The 14,330-nt window shown below is 43.7% G+C and overlaps 1 protein-coding gene across 1 annotated transcript in view; it reads left to right on the plus strand.

Annotated features, from left to right (window-relative positions):
- Positions 1 to 14,330, plus strand: part of LOC118398331 (sodium/hydrogen exchanger 3) — a 78,818-nt gene that overhangs the window by 34,341 nt on the left and 30,147 nt on the right. The gene's annotated exons all lie outside the window — the stretch shown is intronic.

The following is a 14,330-nucleotide window of genomic DNA, read 5'->3' on the forward strand; positions in this document are numbered from 1 at the left end:
CAATATAACGTTTACACATTACTCTCACAATTCGTACCCTTTGACAGATTTGAACTTTAACACAATTATATGAATGTTATCAATCTCTATCAACTAATACTGAATGCATCTTTTTAACCTTAGATGTTTTAAGATCCTCATATACTATGAACTTACTAATACTTTTCAATGTATAACAGGCTATGAATATGTCCTTTAACCTGTCACACTAGCTGGCTAGCTAGCAGTGTTGATTACGTTACGTTGCGTTAAAAGAACGACAATAGCTGGCTAGCTAACCTAGAAAATCGCTCTAGACTACACAATTATCTTTGATACAAAGACGGCTATGTAGCTAGCTATGATTGTTTTTTGTCTTAGATTCTGTTTACTGACGCTGTGCCTGTCTGGTTATATGTCCGTCATGTATTAAATGTTACTCTCCGTACCTGCTTCGTCTCTCCAGTGCAAAATACATGAGACACTATCAAGCATTTCAAATATATTATTTAGATACCAACTGTTAGCACATGGTATCATATAGCAACACCCCAAGAGAAAATACTTTAGATGTGCCAGGTGAACCTGCAACAACAACACAACAATAACAGTTGAAATAAGATCTTCTCTAAGCATTACAGGGATATGGCACTGAATATATACAGTTGAGTCGGATATTTACATACACTTAGGTTAGAGGCATTAAACTTGTTTTTCAACCACTCCACAAATTTTTTGTTAAAAACTATAGTTTTGGCAAGTCAGTTGGGACATCTACTGTGTGCATGACACAAGTAATTTTTCCAACAATTGTTTACAGACAGATTATTTCACCTATAACTCACTGTATCACAATTCCAGTGGGTCAGAAGTTTACATACACTAAGGAGACTGTGGCTTTAAACAGTTTGGAAAATTCCAGAAAATTATGTCATGACTTTAGAATCTTCTGATAGGCTAATTGACATCATTTGAGTCAATTGGAGGTGTACTTTTGAATGTATTTCAAGGCCCACCTTCAAACTCAGTGCCACTTTGCTTGACATCATGGGAAAATCAAAGGAAATCAGCCAAGACCTCCACAAGTAAGTCTGGTTCATCTTTAGGAGCAATTTCCAAACGGCTGAAGGTACGACGTTCATCTGTACAAACAATAATACGCAAGTATAAACACCATGGGACCACGCAGCTGTCATACCGCTCAGGGAGGAGACACGTTCTGTTTCCTAGAGATGAATGTACTTTGGTGCGAAAAGTGCAAATCACTCCCAGAACAACAGCAAAGGACCTTGTGAAGATGCTGGAGGAAACAGGTACAAGAGCATCTATATCCACAGAAAAACAAGTCCTATATCAACATAACCTGAAAGGCTGCTCAGCAAGGAAGAATCCACTGCTCCAAAACCACCATAAAAAAGCCAGACTAAGGTTTGCAACTGCACATGGGGACAAAGATCGTACTTTTTGGAGAAATGTCCTCTGGTCTAATGATACAAATATAGAACTGTTTGGCCATAATGACCATCATTATGTTTGGAGGAAAAAGGGGGAGGCTTGAAAGGAGAAGAACACCATCCCAACCGTGAAGCATGGGGGTGGCAGCATCATGTTGTGGGGATGCTTTGCTGCAGGAGGGGTTGGTGCACTTCACAAACGAAGGAAAATTATGTGGATATATTGAAGAAACATCTCAAGACATCAGTCAGGAAGTTAAAGCTTGGTCGCAAATGGGTCTTCCAAATGGACAATGACCCCAAGCATACTTCCAAAGTTGTGGCAAAATTGCTTAAGGACAACAAAGTCAAGGTATTGGAGTGGCCATCACATAGCCCTGACCTCAATCCTATATAACATTTGTGGGCAGAACAGAAAAAGTGTGTGCGAGCAAGGAGGCCTTCAAACCTGACTCATTTACACCAGCTGTGTCAGGAGGAATGGGCCAAAATTCAACCAACTTATTGTGGGAAGCTTGTGGAAGGCTACCCGTGTTTGATCCAAGTCAAACAATTTAAAGGCAATGCTCCCAAATACTAATTGAGTGTATGTAAACTTCTGACACACTGGGAATATGATGAAAGAAATACAAACTGAAATAAATCATTCTCTGTACTATTTTTCTGACATTTCCCATTGTTAAAAGAAAGTGGTGATCCTAACTGACCTAAAATAGGGAATTTTTTACTTGGATTAAATGTCAGGAATTGTGCTCCAATTTCAGAGCACTCATCTGAGTGTGCCAAAGCTCATAACAACACCCGTTGAATATGGCCGGTGTCAGTAAATGTTGGCAAAATGGCGTAATTAACTCTTGTAACTACCCAACCCGGATCCGGGAGAATTGTCATCAACTGACACTAAGTAGCATAACGCAACGGACAAAAACATCTTAATAGAAAATATTCACATTCATGAAATCACAAGTGAAATATATTCAAACACAGCTTAGCCTTTTGTTAATCACCCTGTCATCTCAGATTTTGAAAATGTGCTTTACAGCTAAAGCGAGACAAGCATTTGTGTAAGTTTATCGATAGCCTAGCATAGCATTATGCCTAGCTCGCAGTAGGCAATCTGGTCACGAAAATCAGAAAAGCAATCAACTTAAATCGTTTACCTTTGATGAGCTTCGGATGTTTTCACTCACGAGACTCCCAGTTAGATAGCAAATGTTCCTTTTTTCCAGAAAAATTATTTTTGTAGCCAAAAATAGCTCAGTTAGTTCCTCATGTTCGGCTAAGAAAACGACCGGAATTTGGGGTCACGACAACGCCGAAAAATATTCCAAATTAGCTCCATAATATCGACAGAAACATGGCAAACGTTGTTTATAATCAATCCTCAAGGTGTTTTTCAAATATCTATTCGATAATATATCAACCGGGACAGAGCTTTTTTTCAGTAAGACCGGGTGGAAATTGGCTACCTCTGTCTTTTGCGCGAGAAATACACAAAGCGCCATCAGGTGGACACTGACGCAATGTTGTCACTCAGGCTTATTTTTCAAAATAAAAGCCTGAAACTATGTCTTGTGATACTAGACACATTAAGGAAGCCATAGAAAAAGGAATATCGTTGATATCCCATGCACTGCTCAATAGGGAAGCATAGGAAGGGACTCTTATTTAGAAACCGCTGCGTTCCTGATTGGATTTTTCTCATTCTTTTGCCTGCAATATCAGTTATGTTATACTCACAGACAATATCTTTACAGTTTTGGAAACTTTAGAGTGTTCTCTATCCTAAGCTGTCAATTATATGCATATTCTATTTTCTAGTCCTGAAAAATAGCCTGTTTACTTTGGGAACGTTATTTTTCCAAAAATAAAAAAAACGACCCCTAGATTCAACAAGTTAAATTGTTGGCAGCAGCACAGTTGCAGTCACTAATGCTATGGATAACATAAAAACAGCCTAACCAGCTCTGCTAGGGCGAGTAAAATGGTCAGAGTGAGCTGGTCCCTTATTTGTGTCTGAAAGTTTCTAGCAAGCTAGCCAACGTTAGCCAGTTAGCTTGGGTGAGTGACTGCTGTCGCTAGGTCAAAATGCTCAGATCAACCCTACTCCTTGTTCAGTGTTCAGTGTGCGTTCTGAGCGCTTCGAGAGCGAAAGACTCTGAATTTACGATCAGAGATCACTCTGGCACTGCAGATTGAATTTACGAACACACCGTAGTACTAAACAAGCCTTTAGTCTTGAAATCTTTGGTTGTTTGGTACATGGCCTCACATGTGAATCCTTAAAGAGCTGGGTAGGGCTAAAGCTTAAGAGGGGGTGAACGAACGATGCAGAACGGGTGTAGGCAAAGAAGAGCTCTCCAGTAGGTGTACCAAAACATTCAAGGGACATTTTCTCAAAACTGAGGTACAAGTTTATCAACTTTCAAACTGCTTTCAAAGCAGTTCTTCAACTGTAGTGTATGATATACAATTTTCTAGCTCGAGTCTCTACTTTTATCCAACGTAAAAACCATTTCAAATTCTGCTACATAAGACCGAATTGTGCTGGTTGGTCACATATATTAATGTTATCTGATGTTAGCAAGTTATTGATTTCATTAACCTTATTTCTAACGCAACATATATTAATATGGGCTATTTCAGCCCTTCCTGAGTAGCTTTTCAAAGATAGACATAATGTGGAAAAGAGCAAACAAAGCAAAATAAAAAATAGAAATGTTTTTGAAAGAAAGGTACATTTTTTTGTCCATTAAAATACCATCACATTGATCAGAAATACAGTGTAGACATTGTTAATGTTGTAAACCGCATATTTTTTATAGGATATCTACATAGGCGTACAGAGGCCCATTATCAGCAACCATCAGCAACCATCACCATCACTTCCAATGGCACGTTGTGTTAGCTAATCCAAGTTGATCATTTTAAAAGGCTAATTGATCATTAGAAAACTGTTTTGCAATTATGTTAGCACAGCTGAAAACTGTTGTCCTGATTAGAGAAGCAATAAAACTGGCCTTTAGTCTAGTTGAGTATCTGGAGCATCATCATTTGTGGGTTCGATTACAGGCTCAAAATGGTCAGAAACAAAGCCCTTTCTTCGGAAGCTCATCAGTCTATTCTTGCTCTGAGAAATGAAGGCTGTTCCGTGAAAGAAATTGCCAAGAAACTGAAGATCTCGTACAACTCTGTGTACTACTCCCTTCACAGAACAGCGCAAACTGGCCCTAACCAGAATAGAAAGAGGAGTGGGAGGCCCTGGTGCACACATGAGCAATAGCACAAGTACATTGGAGTGTCTAGGTAAAGTTGCAAAGAAAATGCCATATCTCAGAATGGCCAATAAAAATAAAATATTAAGATGTGCAAAAGAACACAGACACTGGACAGAGGAAATCTGCCATCCACAACAATGTTGCGCTGTCTTGATTGTCCCATCGAGATAATCTGATTTCTCTGTCATTGTTGTCATGGATACAGAGCTGATGTCCTCTCTCAATGACTTACAGATTGCTGTCATCTTTTAAACTCATCAACTGACCCTGGGAGAACTGCAAACTGTTCTTCAGGTCTATTATTTTATTTGTTGACTCCACCAGTGTTTGGAGTCAAAACTGAAAGATATTATCTTGTTGTAACAACTGCTTTTAGAACTCTTTTTGTTAGTTTAAAATATCCTTTACCTGTGTAAGGGAATACCCCCCTGTATTGGACAAAAAATGAATGGCATGTCATTGGCATCGGACAAACCATATACACATTGTCCAATACCACCCAATTCGGCGTTGATTCATGCAAAGTGTATTGCAAATGCCATATGGCAATTGCCAGTTGTAACACTTTAAAAATCCAACAGGTAGCGAATCCGCTCCACCATGGTTTTCATATTGGAAATGTAACCCAAGTCAACATCCAAAAGCAAAATTTTGAAAAAATGAATTTTTTGTCAAAAACTTATCACCCCTTAAAAAAGTGCTTTCTGGACCGTTTTTCGAAATTCTTTTGATTTTTTTGTCAATTACACATGTGTAAGAACTGTATGAATACACTTGTGTCCAATTTTATTATCATTTTTTTTTTTTAACTTGCGCATAAGTAATATGTTTTGTCCATTTTCAATATGATTTCATAGGAAGTCAAAAGTCAAAAGTCAAAATTGTGTTAAAAATTTTACACACCCTTAAAAAAGTGCTTTGTGGACCGTTTTTCGAAATTCTTTCGAATTTTGTGTCAATTACACACGTATAAGAACTGTATCAACATACGTTTGTCCAATTTTATTATCATATTTTTTTTTTTTACATGGGCATAAGGAATATGTTTTGTCCATTTTCAATATGATTTCATAGGAAGTCAAAAGTCAAAATCAAAAGTCACTTTTTTGGGGGCCAAATGCCATAAGAAATTTGACATGCTCAAAAATCCTACAGAAATGCAAAATTGACTGGCCTGATGAACACAGGATGGCCTGGCAGTGATAGTTGCTCCTTTCCATCGCTCGTTGTGTTGACTTCATCATGTCCATTTTGTGATGTTTTTTCACTGTTGAATCATATTGCAAATGCACGTGCATTGTTGTGCAACTGGTGATTGAAAATAGGCACCCGGTAACCCAAAAATAAAAAATATGGTTGTAAATGCATTTACCGGGACTCCTATTGTCAATGCCCGCTATGGGAGTACCCTACTACGGCCCTCTATCCATGGGCGCCCTTATGCATCCGTGCAACTGGTGATTTGAAATAGGCACCTGGTAACCTAAAAATAAAAATATGTTGATTTCATTATGTCCATTTGTTCATGTTTTCTTACTTTTGCAAAGTCACTGTGCATTTGCAATATGGTTCAATGGGCATGTACCATCACAAATTTGTCATGCTATAAAAATCCTGCAGAAATGCTACATTGACTGGCCTGATGAACACAGGATGGCCTGGCAGAGATAGTTGCTCCTTTCCATCGCTCGTTGTGTTGACTTCATCATGTCCATTTTGTGATGTTTTTTCACTGTTGAATCATATTGCAAGTGCACGTGCATTTGCAATATGGTTCAATGGGCATTTCCCATATGAAATTTGACATGCTCAAAAATCCTGCAGAAATGCTAAATTGACTGGCCTGATGAACACAGGATGGCCTGGCAGTGATAGTTGCTCCTTTCTATCGCTCGTTGTGTTGACTACATCATGTCCATTTTGTTTTTTAACAAAAAGCTGTGAAAATTCGCAACTTCCCTAAGAGGTTTTAAAAGTTCCAACAAGGTTATATCTAATGCGGGCAGTGTCTGTCTCTACGCACCCCAATGGGTCCCTACTTCCAAGCTGTGTGTGTGTGTGATTTAGTTTTCCTTTGAAAATTTATGGGAAAAATGACTGATTTACAGTTCATGGGGGTTGCCTAATCACACATATGAAGTTTTGGACAGATCTGACCTTTTTAACCCTTCGAAACAGCTCCTGAGACACCAATTATGGCACTTCCGGTTGGCACAAGCTATAAGTAAACACATATCCTCACTGGGGTATGCTTTTACAGAATCCTGAGTTTTAAGTCCTTATGTTAAGAACTGACTGATTTACACAGGGTTGAATGCACTATGTCTATCAAACTGCAGGCAGGGTATGGATATACACTTTTAGGGTGATTTTAAACACTTCCGGTTGGTCCAGGAAGCTTAGAATCAACACAGGTAGACCTCATACTGGCCTGATGGACTGTTACCAAAGACAGGTTCATACGGCATTCATAACCTATATAGGCTTCAGGTTGAATTTAGGGGTGCAGGCAATGTATTCCTATGGGGAGAGAAGTCAATGCAAACTCTTTGAAGTAAACACCTTCTTTTAACTATAAAGGGTTAATGCCACACGGTCAAGGTTAGGCTTGCACGGATCGGGAGGACCTTAGGAACGTACCTGAGGTCGAATTGTGCTTCTCACCCTAACGGTTCTCTCACTGTCACCCAAAAGCAAATGACGTTGTGGGGCAGGCTTCATTTTGGGCCTACTTTTCTAATGGTCGCTGCGCTTAGACCGAGCGAGCTACGGTCAAGCGGGATATCTCGTTGAACTCGGCACGTCCTAGAGATTATGGTAATGCCATTGACTGCTCTCTGTGTCTTTAAGCACTGCACTTTTTAACTCCATACTTGCTGTGTGTGCGTGTGAGAGCTTTTCTTTGACATGTGTTGGGAGAAATGACTGATTTACAGTTCATGAGGGTTACCTAGTCACACATATGAAGTTTAGGCAAGATGTGACTTTTTTAACCCTTCAAAACAGACAGTGTGACCCAATTAAAGGCACTTCCGGTTGGCACAGGAAGCTATACGTAAACACATGTCTTGATTGACATAGACACTTACAGAATCCTGAGTTTTAAGTCTTTACGTTAAGAATTGACTGATCTACGATCTACACAGGGTTGAATGTAGTCATTTTCACCTTTGAAGGTTATGTACATCAAAGCACCTTTTGGGTCCATTTAACCACTTCCGGTTGCTCTAGGAAGCTTAGAATCGACACAGGTGGACCTCATAGTGGTCTGATGGACTGTCATAGAAGACAGGTTCATAAGGCATTCATAACCCACATAGGCTTCAGGTTGAATTTAGAGGTGCAGGCAATGTATTCCTATGGGGAGAGAAGTCAATGCAAACTGTTTGATGTAAACACCTTCTTTTAACTGGTAAGGGTTAATGCCACACGGTCAAGGTTAGGCTTGCACGGATCGGGAGGACCTCAGGTACGTTCCTGAGGTCGAATTGTGCTTCTCACCTTAACGGTTCTCTCACTGTCACCCAAAAGCAAATGACATTGAGGGCCAGCCTTCATTTTGGGCCTACTTTTCTAAAGGTCGCTGTGCTTAGACCGAGCGAGCTACGGTCAAGCGGGGCATCTTGTTGAACTCGGCACGGCCTAGAGAATATGGAAATGTCATTGTAGGCTTTAAGCACCGCACTTTGTCACTCCATCCTTGCTGTGTGTGTGTTTCTGTGTGTGTGTGTGTGAGAGAGAGCTTTTCTTTGACATCTGTTGGGAGAAATGACTGACTTACAGTTTATGGGGGTTGCCTAATCACACATATGAAGTTTTGAAAAGATCTGACCTTTTTAACCCTTGGAAACTGCCACTGTGACACCATTTAATGCACTTCCGGTTGGCACAGGAAGCTATAAATAAACTCATATCCTGATTGGGGTATGCCTTTACAGAATCCTGTGTTTTAAGTATTTACGTTAAGAACTGAGTTATTTACGGAGGGTTTAGTGAGTGTGTGTTATTTCAGAAAATCATAGAAAATCACAGAACTCTCGCAGAGCTCCGCAGCACACTTTAAAAAGATTCGTAAGAACACCCTGCAACTGGATCTGTAACCGTTGAAAAAAAACCCCACCTATCCGTGAACATCACCAATCTGTCATTGTACGATTTCTCTTAAATGACGATAGATAAATGGCTGGTTCTTTTTTTATTGACACCGGAGGCTCCTTGACTTTGACGTGAAGTGGAAAAATAATTTCTCTATTTTCATTTTGGACCTTTAATCCCATATAAATGGCCATAACTCAAAAACCGTTGAGGCCTAGACACCATCTTGTTCGGGGCCAACTGCCCATTATGCCAAACCTACACTCACCGAGTTTCGGCTTCGAAATATTTTCCGTTTTTGAGATAAGGCCCCGTCGTGAATCGTGATGTTTTGTCCAATAGCAATATGATTGCTTATGCCCTCTTGTGGGATTTTCCGGGACAGCGGAAAAATGACCAAAACTTGATTATTTTTGTAAAACGGAAACCGAATGTCCGACAAAGTTCATTTGATGACTTCCCGGTAGGTCCGGCCCTACCGCTCGACCCGACGCCGTCCGCAAATTTTACAAATGATTTCGGACGTCTAGTAAGGGACCGTACATTTGCAATATGGACTTTCTCACTAACCATACAGCAACTGCCGAAATGTTCCCTTAAGGTATGATAGAGAGATGTCGCGACTTGACCTCGTGTCATATCATCATTCTGAACAGTCGTAACCTTGCATCTGCAAAAACCAGAGCCTTACTTATGATTCAGTACTACACAAGTTGGTTTAATTATTTATTTACTAGCTATTTAAATAGTAACACAGGATAAACATACACATGTAATATGTTAAAAACAGTTTCCTATTGGACTGACAACAATATGACTGCTTGTTACAAAAGACATGGAGATGGCAAGAGGGACAGAGACACTTAACGTTGGTCCATTTAGAATCTATTCTCACTCTTATACTTTGCACATGAACTGCCGCCTGCTTGGAGTAAGAAATCCTGAGTGTATTTACGTGCAATTCCTTGGTTTGCCGTGTATCTCTCGGAACCGGGCTTTGGAAAGGGGGTTGGGCCTTTCCGCGGCACGCTTGTAAGGCTCTGATTGTCCGAAATGGTTCCGACAAGTCTGCTACTGTCCTCCTTTGTAATTGTCCGGTATCCGGGGACTTTTTGTGTAGTCCTGAACAGAACTACAGAGTTTATTCTACTTCCATTCGCTCTGGAAGATGCTTCAAGCCAGCTGTTCCCAGTGGGGTTGTAATGAATTTCCTCCTCTTCTTCCGAAGAGGAGAGGCGAAACGGATCAGAGGACCAATACGCGGCGTGGTAATTGTCCATGGTACTTTTTAATACGTTAAGGTACACATGAACAAACTAACAAAAACAAGAAAATGTGAAAACTCAAAACAGTCCTATCTGGTGCACACACAGAGACAGGAACAATCACCCACAAATACACAGTGAAAGCCAGGCTACCTAAGTATGATTCTCAATCAGAGACAACTAATGACACCTGCCTCTGATTGAGAACCATACTAGGCCGAAACATAGAAATTCCCAAAACCTAGAAAAACAAACATAGACTGCCCACCCAACTCACGCCCTGACCATACTAACTAAATACAAAACACAGAAAATAAAGGTCAGAACGTGACAGTACCCCCCCCCCCAAAGGTGCGGACTCCGGCCGCAAAACCTTGACCTATAGGGGAGGGTCTGGGTGGGCGTCTGTCCGCAGTGGCGGTTCTGGCGCGGGACGCGGACCCCACTTCACCATTGTCTTAGTCCGCTTTATTGTCCGCCTCCGTGGCTTTCTCACCATGGCAACCCCTCTCAATGACCCCACTGGACAGAGGGGCAGAAGCTCTGGACAGAGGGGCAGGGGCTCTGGCGCCTCTGGGCTGAGGGGCTCTGGCGCCTCTGGGCTGAGGGGCTCTGGCGCCTCTGGGCTGAGGGGCTCTGGCGCCTCTGGGCTGAGGGGCTCTGGCGCCTCTGGGCTGAGGGGCTCCGGCAGCGGCGCCGGACAGGCGGGACGCTCCGGCAGCGGCGCCGGACAGGCGGGACGCTCCGGCAGCGGCGCCTGACAGGCGGGAGGCTCCGGCAGCGGCGCCGGACAGGCGGGACGCTCCGGCAGCGGCGCCGGACAGGCGGGAGGCTCCGGCAGCGGCGCAGGGCAGGCAGGACGCTCCGGCAGCGGCGCCGGACAGGCGGGACGCTCCGGCAGCGGCGCCGGACAGGCGGGAGCACCTGCAGGGAGGAGACAGAGAGACAGCCTGGTGCGTGGAGCTGCCACAGGAGGCAGCGGCGCCGGACAGGCGGGAGGCTCCGGCAGCGGCGCCGGACAGGCGGGAGGCTCCGGCAGCGGCGCCGGACAGGCGGGAGGCTCCGGCAGCGGCGCCGGACAGGCGGGACGCTCCGGCAGCGGCGCCTGACAGGCGGGAGGCTCCGGCAGCGGCGCCGGACAGGCGGGACGCTCCGGCAGCGGCGCCGGACAGGCGGGACGCTCCGGCAGCGGCGCCGGACAGGCGGGACGCTCCGGCAGCGGCGCCGGACAGGCGGGAGGCTCCGGCAGCGGCGCCGGACAGGTGGGACGCTCCGGCAGCGGCGCCGGACAGGCGGGAGCACCTGCAGGGAGGAGACTGAGAGACAGCCTGGTGCGTGGGGCTGCCACAGGAACCACCAGGCTGGGGAGACCTTCAGGAGGCTTGGTGTTAGGAGGAGCCTGAAAGACCGGGCTGTGGGGGAGCACTGGAGCTCTGGTGCGCAACTTTGGCACCACTTCCCCAGGCTGGACAACTACTCTAGCCCGGACCCTCCAGAGTGCAGGCACAGGTTGAACCGGGCTGTGGGTAAGCACGGGAGATCTAGTGCTTACTACACGCACCTCTCCCCTAGGCTCCACTCCCACAGTTGCCCGGCACGAGCGGAGCGCAGGCAGAGGACGCACTGCACCCTCCCAGCGCCCCGGAGACACAGCACGCAGAGCCGGCGCAGGATAACCTGGACCAAAACTGCGTACCGGCGACCAGACTCGCTGAGCAGGCACCATACGCCCTGGCTCAATGCCCACACTCGCATGGCACTTTCGGGGGGCTGCCCTATAGCGCACCGGGCTATGGACACGCACTGGCGACACCGTGCGCTTAACCGCATAACACGGTGCCTGACCAGTAATGCGCTGCTTATCATAAGCACGAGGAGTGAGCTCAGGTCTGCTACCTGGCTTAGTACCACACCTCGTGTGCCCCCCCCAAATTTTTTTTTGGGGCTGCCTCTCGTACCTGTCGCGCTGCCGTGCTGCCTCCTCACATTGCCAGCTCCTCTCTCCGGCTGCCTCTGCTCTCCTAGCTGCCTCCACCTGTTCCCATGGAAGGCGATCCTTTCCCGCCAGGATCTCCTCCCAGGTGTAGCAACCCTTGCCGTCCAATACATCCTCCCATGTCCATTCCTCCTGTGATGCTGGCCGCTGTTGTTGCTGCTGCTGCTGCTGTCGTCGCTGCGGTTTACCACGCCGCTTGGTCCGTGTTGGGTGATTCTGTAATGAATTTCCTCCTCTTCTTCCGAAGAGGAGAGGCGAAACGGATCAGAGGACCAATACGCGGCGTGGTAATTGTCCATGGTACTTTTTAATACGTTAAGGTACACATGAACAAACTAACAAAAACAAGAAAATGTGAAAACTCAAAACAGTCCTATCTGGTGCACACACAGAGACAGGAACAATCACCCACAAACACACAGTGAAACCCAGGCTACCTAAGTATGATTCTCAATCAGAGACAACTAATGACACCTGCCTCTGATTGAGAACCATACTAGGCCGAAACATAGAAATTCCCAAAACCTAGAAAAACAAACATAGACTGCCCACCCAACTCACGCCCTGACCATACTAACTAAATACAAAACACAGAAAATAAAGGTCAGAACGTGACAGGGGTGATGAGAGGTGTAGCGTAATATGATTGTTTCAGCAGAGTAATAGAATGGTCCCACTTAAATTCGCTTTTCTAGATACTTTGCTTAGGAAAGCGAATCATCCGTACCCGTGACTGGTCAGAAGGTGAGTTTATCGTCTCTACCTCGTGTTGAGATTTAGAGGTAAAACCACTTTAAACATGAGCTGCAGGTCTACGTCACTCTGGTCTGATATGTTCATTCTTAACCCATCATTTTATACAGATTGTTAGAAAGGGGTGCTTCCGTCAGGCTGACACGCTCTCTGACCTCACTCAAGCTAAGAAACTTTTCCTGCCGAAACTCTAACACGTTCAAAAGCGAATACTGGAACAAGTTTTCTAACATAGAACGTGGGGAATGTTGTTTTGGTTGCTATTTTGTGATGTCATAAAAAATAAATAAAAAGGAAATACTGTAACTTGGAAAGTATACCCACTATATGTACAAAGTTTCCATGTTGTGCATGAAATATGAAAAATTATTGGAGTGTTTTTGTTAAGAGAGGGATGTAATTTGAGAAACTATAAGAAACAATTGTTTCGGTGACTACTTACTGTGCACAATTATAGAAACAATTGTTTCTTATAGTTTCTCAAATTACATCCCTTTTTCATATTTCATGCACATGATGCTTAGAATTCCATTTCACCTAAATGGCACCAAAAAATGTATACCTTTTTATTTTACCACTACAATCTGTTCTTAGGACGAAACTGAAAATGAACAACTTGTGTAGAAAGCTAACATCCGCACCTCGATGGTGCCAAGTGTGCTTATGTCTGCATAGCTAGGAAGTAGGAAAAAAAATGGCAACTTCTGACTGTTTCTGGTCTAGTGTTTCATGACAACGAGATACACTGCCCAGCCTTACATAATTCAAGAGAGGAGATTCTCATTATTGAAATGGTGTCTGAATTGAAAAAATCGAAATGTGCACATTGCGAGATATTTGGCGAAATATACCAACATGCTTCTCCATAGGTAAACAATGGGGGGAGCTCAGCGTTCCAAGGGCAAAAGGTATTTCGGGGCTAGCGTTTGATGACAACGAAATACACTGCCCTTACATAATTAGAAAGAGGATATTCTCATGATTAAAATGGTGTCCAATTTTTAAAAATCGAAATATACACATTGCAAGATATTTGCCAAAATAGACAGACATACCTATATTTCCCAATAGTAAACAATGGAACGACCTCAGAGTTCCATGAGTAATTTGTTGTTTACCACACACTGAGGCTCCATGACCATAGCCTATTGCCACTTTGATGACTTGTGATTGGCCAACAACAAGTTACACGCGCTACTCTCGTGAAAAGACAAAGGGAACTCTGTCAGGGGGGAATAGTCAATTATCATGAACCAGTCCACTTGCTTCTAATATGAGTTAGATTATATCAATATTGATATGAAATATATGTATGTATGGAAATAAGTTATTGATCTATTATATATGGATTCATTAATATGATTTTTGTCAACAATTTGGCCTCATTGACCTGGGTACAGAGGCCAGGCAAAAAAACGTCCCTCCCCATTTCCCTTGCAACTTTGAAGCTTCCAGCAGATTGTACCTATGCTGAACCAACCTGCTGAAGCAAGACAGAATGAGAAGCTGA

The sequence above is a fragment of the Oncorhynchus keta genome, chromosome 19 (assembly GCF_023373465.1).
Source record: "Oncorhynchus keta strain PuntledgeMale-10-30-2019 chromosome 19, Oket_V2, whole genome shotgun sequence".
In the NCBI taxonomy this organism is placed as follows: domain Eukaryota; kingdom Metazoa; phylum Chordata; class Actinopteri; order Salmoniformes; family Salmonidae; genus Oncorhynchus; species Oncorhynchus keta.